Source organism: Portunus trituberculatus, chromosome 48, assembly GCF_017591435.1.
Source record: "Portunus trituberculatus isolate SZX2019 chromosome 48, ASM1759143v1, whole genome shotgun sequence".
In the NCBI taxonomy this organism is placed as follows: domain Eukaryota; kingdom Metazoa; phylum Arthropoda; class Malacostraca; order Decapoda; family Portunidae; genus Portunus; species Portunus trituberculatus.
In genome coordinates this window covers 3863425-3870924 of record NC_059302.1, presented here as the reverse complement: position 1 = coordinate 3870924, position 7500 = coordinate 3863425, and the positions used below count along the sequence as shown (strand labels likewise).

General features: G+C 42.1%; 1 protein-coding gene across 1 annotated transcript in view; it reads right to left on the bottom strand.

Annotated features, from left to right (window-relative positions):
• Positions 1 to 1467, bottom strand: part of LOC123498942 (locomotion-related protein Hikaru genki-like) — a 170306-nt gene extending 168839 nt beyond the window's left edge. The window contains exon 1 of the mRNA XM_045246518.1: positions 1324 to 1467. The gene's annotated coding sequence lies outside the window, so the exon portion shown is untranslated. The remainder of the gene's footprint in view (positions 1 to 1323) is intronic.
• Between the last annotated feature and the right edge of the window lie 6033 nt (positions 1468 to 7500).

Genomic DNA, 7500 nt, shown 5'->3' with positions numbered 1-7500 from the left:
AGTGTATCTTTGTTTCTCTATCTGTCTATCTATCTATCTATCTATCTCTTTGCTGTAGTGTTAAAGAAGGCATTTTTTCTATCTATCTATCTATCTATCTATCTCTTTGCTATAGTATTAACGAAGGTATATTTAAGGCATTTTTTCTATCTATTTATCTATCTATTTATCTATCTATCCATCCATCTATCTATGTTTAAGGCATTTTTTTCATCCTTCTTTTTTTTGCTTCATGCGTTTGTTTGTTTGCTTGCTTGTTTTTTCCCTCACCAACTCGTTGATTTGTACCGTCATTTGTTTGTTGGCTGTTTTTAATTGCACGGCAGATGTAGTAATTTTGTTTCCATCTTTGTATTTTTTTTAGATCAGCACATACCATTCCTGTACTAACACTGCCACTGTCGCAGCCATTACTACTGCCATAACAACCACTACCACCACCACCATCACCACTGCCACCACTATTACTGCGACAGCTACCACTATTGCCGTCTCCATCATTGTCACAACCATCATCACAAACAGTATGTCACCACCGCCACCACCACCATGGCTGTCCACACTCCAACACCAGCTAGTTAATCTTCTGTCTATTGTATTTTCTTATCCTTCTCTCGTCATCTTGCTCTTTCTCCTTCATTTCTTGTCGTCTTCATCCTCCTCCTCCTTTTCCTCGTTCTCTACTTCATCTTTCTTGTCCTCATCCCTCGTCTTACCTTCCTTGCTTTCATTTGCTTTTATTTCTCCTCCTCCTCCTCCTCCTCCTCCTCCTCCTCCTCCTCCTCCTCCTCCTCCATCACTCCATGCTACTCCAAGCCAAAAGTTAGTGTGGGTGAAGGCATCAAATAAATTCTCAGCCTCCAATAACATGATTCCTTCCCCGCCCCGCCCGTCTCTTCAGCCACCGCTCATATTACTCTGGTAGTTTACGCAGGAAATGATGTATGTAGGCAGGCAGGCAGGCAGGCAGGCAGGCTGGCTGGCTGGCTGGCTTAGGGTAGATACGTGTGTGTGTGTGTGTGTGTGTGTGTGTGTGTGTGTGTGTGTGTGTGTGTGTGTGAGTTTTTCCCTCAGGAAATAGTACGTTTAAATTTTTGCAGTTTCGTGATGTAAGATATTATACACGTACGTTTTCGTTTTCTATTTTTTTTCTCGTCAGACTGAAGGGAACTTGATGGAAATATATTTAAAACTGGTACTACAACACACACACACACACACACACACACACACACACACACACACACACACACACAATATCAATGTAACTTTACCAACAAACTTTTCACGTTCCGCCGGTAAGTGTACAGTTGGTCTACTCACCGAGATAGGGGCGGGGAGGTGGGCGATGCAGATGGGCGGGGTCACTGGCGTGTGGTCTCGGTGACGAACTCCACAGACCAGCAGTAGGCGAGGAGGGCAGCGGGATACGACACGCACACGTCCTCTCCCAACCACGTCCGACGAAGCACTGTTGCTCCCGGCCAGGGTTGCCACACGGCTCGCATTTTCTGTGGATCTCCCGATTTTCTGCCCGTAGTTTTCTTGCAGTTGAGCTGAATCTCCTGATGTAGAAAGCTGTGCTAATGTTTGGTGTGATTCACGGTAAGGAAGTGCGCGATGGAAGGGCCAAGATTGTTTCTCTCTCTCTCTCTCTCTCTCTCTCTCTCTCTCTCTCTCTCTCTCTCTCTCTCTCTCTCTCTCTCTCTCTCTCTCTCTCTCTCTCTCTCTCTCTCTCTCTCTCTCTCTCTCTCTCTCTCTCTCTCTCTTTCGGTTTGTAAATAGTTCTCTTCTCATGTCCTGGTAATTGACAGTCCTTGAAGCTGCTTTGTGACACATTGACTCCTCCTCCTGCACATCCCCGCCGGACTTCAAAGTTAAAGTATGCGTGATCAGGCAAGATAACTGTATTGGCGCACTGGAGACATGTTCGTGTCTACATCATGGGATTCGCTGGGCCTTCATTCTTGTGTTATGAGTATAGGATTTTTTTATGTGGCAAAAATACAATGAAAGATAAAATAGAACAGATTGCCTTATTCACAATATACGTATCGCTGTACAAAGAAAGAAGGTTTAAGTTGATATATACATGAATATAATAAAGTCAATTAGAAATATACTAACTAAAAGATAAAACGTCACAATCACCTCCACTTATCATGTCTCTCAGTTCTTTATGGATTTTGCGAACCTCTTGACACAAAGCAGTTAATTTATTCACGTATTAATTTTTGTTCGATCTATAAACACGTTATTACCTGAACCGTGACATCGCTACTTGTGGCGAAGGTACATGTGTTCAGCTTTAAGGCACCGGTGAATCTTATAGTGATGCACGTGAGGAGTCTTTGTTTTCTTACCTGTGAGTGTACATGAAGAAAGTGCAGGTGTGTAGTCACCTCAAGCCACGCATCGAGTACCTGTCTTAACCCCTGTGCAGCGGGGACGTATAATGGATTAATCTGCAGCGAAGCGTCCTTATTAAAGAGATTTATGAAGAAAGAGAAGCATCGTGGGGCAACACTACTCCTACCCCTAACACACACACACACACACACACACACACACACACACACACACACACACACACACACACACACACACACACACACACACACACACACACACTTACCGCTCGCTTAACTGGATTTACCGCTTGCTGATTTCCTTCTTTACCGCCGCTCGCCACTCTTCTGTACCTCACCAAGCCATATCAAACCTAACCATACCTAACCTTATGGAAACCTAACCTAAACTAGTCTCACCATTACCTAGCCTACCTGACCTTAACGTAATCCAACCTAACCTTACCTAACCTAACCTTTCAATTTCATTTTAATCTAACCTAATGTACGCTTACCAAACCTACAATAATCTAACCTTTCCTTATCTTACCTTATCTTACCTTGCTTTGCCTTGCCTTACCTTACCTTACCTTACCTTACCTTACCTTACCTTACCTTACCTTACCTTACCTAACCTAACCTAACCTAACCTAACCTAATCTAACTCTAAGGGGACGCACCGCCAGATCACCGCAAGCATCGCCGCCGCCCGACACCAGGCCACTCATTCCCCTCTGAAGTATTGACCATCTATTGTTTTTTCCCTGCCGTGTGTGCTACGTTTGTTGCTTTTTCTTTTTTTGCTCTCACGGTCAGGTTTTTCTGCCTTGAATTGATAGAGTTTTAAAAATGCTATGCCTAAATAAGCAAATCTCTCGGGAGTATTGCCTTTCCTGCGGTGTTTGTTTGCTGCTGGTTGTCTTTCTTTATTTTTCATATATTTTCGTACTTTTCACTCGGTCGGTCCCGTTAAAAATAGATGGTTCTGAGAAAAAAGAAGAAAAAGAAGGCATACAGTGTTAGGGTGTCCACACGTGTAGCGCTGTATCGTATTACCGAACAAGCTGGAACTCCCTGCCTGCTTCTGTATTTCCATCTTCCCTACGACCTGACTTCTTTTAAGAGGGAGATTTCAAGACATTTGTCCCTGTCTTTCGGCTAATTCTCTACGAATCTATTAGGGAACTTGCATTTTAAGTGGGCCTTTTTTTTCTAGTTTCCCTCTTGCATAAAATAAAAAGTGTCTAACGTGTTATGAAATTATGTGACCAGATGATATTGGCAACATTGGTTGAGAATATATTTGCAGCACCGTAGTTGAGGCAGTGTGGGCATCATCGGTGCTGTAAACATGCTCGTGCCATTACAAAGCCGTGCCTTCGAACAGCTGTCTCAATACTGGTGCAAACATACATTAATGGTGAAAATAGTGTTCACAACAGATGTTTGCGCTACCGTCAGGACGCTGCCTCAAGCAACAAGTCCTTTCAATGCTGTTCCCTTTTCCTTTCTCACTTCGGCAAGGAATGTGAGTGATATCTGTGTGTGTGTGTGTGTGTGTGTGTGTGTGTGTGTGTGTGTGTGTGTGTGTGTGTGTGTGTGTGTGTGTGTGTTTGTGTGTGTTTGCGTTTGCCTGGGCCGCTCCGTGTGGGATTATCGGTCTGATATACAAATAAATAGATAAATAGACAGATTATCATTAAGTTTTATTCTGCCCCTCAATCAGTCCGTCAGTCAGTCAATCAGTCAGTCAGTCAGTCAGTCAGTCAGTCAGTCAGTCAGTCAGTCAGTCAACCAGTCAATCAATCAATCAAACAATCAGCCCATCAACCCTTCAACCAACCAACCATTCTAGATCACACGCTGTACTCCACATAGACTAAGAACGAAACTAAAATGAATAAATAAATGATTAAAATGAAAAAATAAAAATAAAACGTATTAAAAAAAAAAAGAAAATATGCTAAGTAAAGTTTTAATTGAAATAGAACTTCATAAAAGTGCGGTAGTTGGAACTTTGCAGAGGCGACAAACTTTGTATACGCGTAGCAAATTTGGAACTTATGATAAGGTGTGAGGATAGAGCGATAGGGGAGAGGGGAGAGCGACGATAGGCAAGGCAGGGAGAGTGAAAGGGTGGAGGAAAAATGTAAAGGGTTTGCAGAGAAGTAATAAGTTATAGAGTACAGGAGTAGGAGAGTGTCTAGATTATAAAGTGTAGACGAAATGAGGGATAAAAGTAAATTATGGAATATGAGAGAGAGAGAGAGAGAGAGAGAGAGATGGCAGAAAATATACGAAAGAGTAGATTTAAAGTGGGTTTAGAAAAAGAAAACTATGATATTTTTAGTGATATCAAATAGAAAGAAGAGAAAATAGAAAAAAAAACACAAAAAGATGAGAAATGGTAGGCATACAGAAAAAGAGAAAATTCAAAGTTGTCTTAGAAAACGATATATTTTTTTAACTATTATATAAACTTAGAAAGAAAAGGTGAAACAAGAAAAAAAAAAAGAAGAGAGAAAAAAAAAACTGACAAAAAATAAGCATAGAGAGAAGAAGAGAACATCAAACTCCGACAGAAAAGGAGAAACAAGAAAAAAAGAAGAGAAAAAAAAAACTGACAAAATTAAAGCATAGAGAGAAGAGGAAGAGGACACCAAAGTTATTAATGAAGGACTAAACAACTTACTTCTAAGAAACGTAGCTTTAAGGAGGAGTAGCTTTACTTTCTTCTTACCGTCTCTTTGTGGACAGGGGGAACTGTATGATGCCTCTAGGACACTGCACCTGCTCGGGACACAAAGGGAGAGGGACGAGGAGGGAACACCCGGTACGAAATCTTGCTGGAGGGAACGAGGGAGAAAAAGGAAACCAAGAGAGGAAAAAAGAAACCTTGTTAGTAAGATGTGACCTTCTGAGACCTTGTTGAGATGGTATTGGAGGAGTAAATGGTAGATCTTATATAGTAAAGTCTACCATGATTCTATTCTGCGTTGTTACTGCAGGGAAGAAAGGAAGGTGTTGTTACCTGAAGAATGACGACGACGAGGAAGAAGGATATGATGATGATAATAGTGGTGATGGTGGTGGTGGTGGTGGTGGTGTGGTGGTGGTGGTGGTGCTGGTAACGAGAAAGAAGACAGGTTAGAGGTTTTAACAGTCTAGCCTCTCTGGAGTACTAATTTTGTGAAGATGAAACAAGATGATGATGATGATGGCAGTGGTGGTGGTGGTGGTGGTAATGTAATGGTCATGATAGACGAAGAAAAAAGAGAAAAAAGGTAAGTTAGAGGATTGACAGTCTATCCTCTTTAGAATATTATTTTTATTAAGATGAAACACGATGATAATGATGGTAGTGGTGGTGGTGGTAGTGGTGGTGGTGGTGGTGGTGGTGGTGGTGGTGGTGGTAGAGAGTATGAGGACTAAAAAGAAAAAGCTCAGTAGTTCAGCAGTGTAGGTTTTCCGAGACATAATTTACACGCAGTGAAACAAGAGGGATATCGTAATCAGAAACGCTTAGCTCTTTCACCATGACTATTTTGTAAGGTCACAGAGATGATTAGTCGTGTTCTCATTAGTGCCTTTTCTGTTCATAATGTAGAAATCAGGTTAATCTGTCACTAGAGTAAAAAAAATCCTTAAAACATTAACAGCATCAACAGCAGCCATTTTGAAATTAGTGGAGGTATAGCACGGAAATGTTTGAAAATACAGTGTAGATTTGTAGGACGATCGACTGTTTGGACTGTGCTGAGGGGAAGGTAACAGTCTTGAGGGTTTCTTCTTTTGCATACGGTATATACAGAGCTACAGCATGCTCAGCAGTATATAAAAAGATTAGAGGATCGTGATGCAGGGGATGAAACGAATGTGAATCTCTTGATCTCAGGCATGCGTGAGTTACACCTGACTCCTTCCGGGTTCGTGACCTTATTGTGTAGCAGTCTAAGGAAGCCGCCTGCATGATTTCATGTTTAGTGTCAATCCCCTTCACTGATGATGGCAGAAGTTGTATTATTTTAACAAGTCTTGGCTGTTTTACTCATGAAACATTAAACTGCAAGCATAAAAAACACTATTAGATATTTGATGACATGTTTTGTGAGTGTAGTCTCTCACCTCCCTCGTCTGAACTCATGGAAAGGCCTTTACATCAAGTGCAAACAAAGCTTTGAGGTGTCTGAAGTAAAGCTGGTGAGAGACTTAGGAATGCAGGTAAGAAAGGAACTAGACAAAGAGGAAAAATAAAAGGAAGAGGTGAACAATTATGGGTGAGGGAGTTTACAAGGTTAACAGAAATAAAACTTACAAAAATTAAACAAGAAGATAAATATGTACCGTGTGTTTATTAGAAATTTGTGTGACTTGAAATTAGTGAACATATTTGCTTTTGGTATTGTTATAAGAGTAAATGGAAGATTATAATACTTAAGCGTTCTGGTAAGCGCGTTTGCACACACACACACACACACACACACACACACACACACACACACACACACACACACACACACACACACACACACACACACACACACACACACACACGGTAGCTCAGTGGTTAGAGCGCTGGCTTCACAAGCCAGAGGACCGGGGTTCGATTCCCCGGCAGGGTGGAGATATTTGGGTGTCTCCTTTCACGTGTAGCCCCTGTTCACCTAGCAGTGAGTAGGTACGGGATGTAAATCGAGGAGTTGTGACCTTGTTGTCCCGGTGTGTGGTGTGTGCCTGGTCTCAGGCCTATCCGAAGATCGGAAATAATGAGCTCTGAGCTCGTTCCGTAGGATAACGTCTGGCTGTCTCGTCAGAGACTGCAGCAGATCAAACAGTGAAACACACACACACACACACACACACACACACACACACACACACACACACACACACACACACACACACACACACACACACATCTCTCTCTCTCTCTCTCTCTCTCTCTCTCTCTCTCTCTCTCTCTCTCTCTCTGTGCAACCACTTTTCTGTTCTCGATTGCTTGGATGTAATTTCCACGTGCAATTATCTTGTATCTTTTCTTCATTAAGGGCGTGCGAGGTGACACGAGTCTGAAATGTGTGTGTGTGTGTGTGTGTGTGTGTGTGTGTGTGTGTGTGTGTGTGTGTGTGTGTGTGTGTGTGTGTGTGTGTGT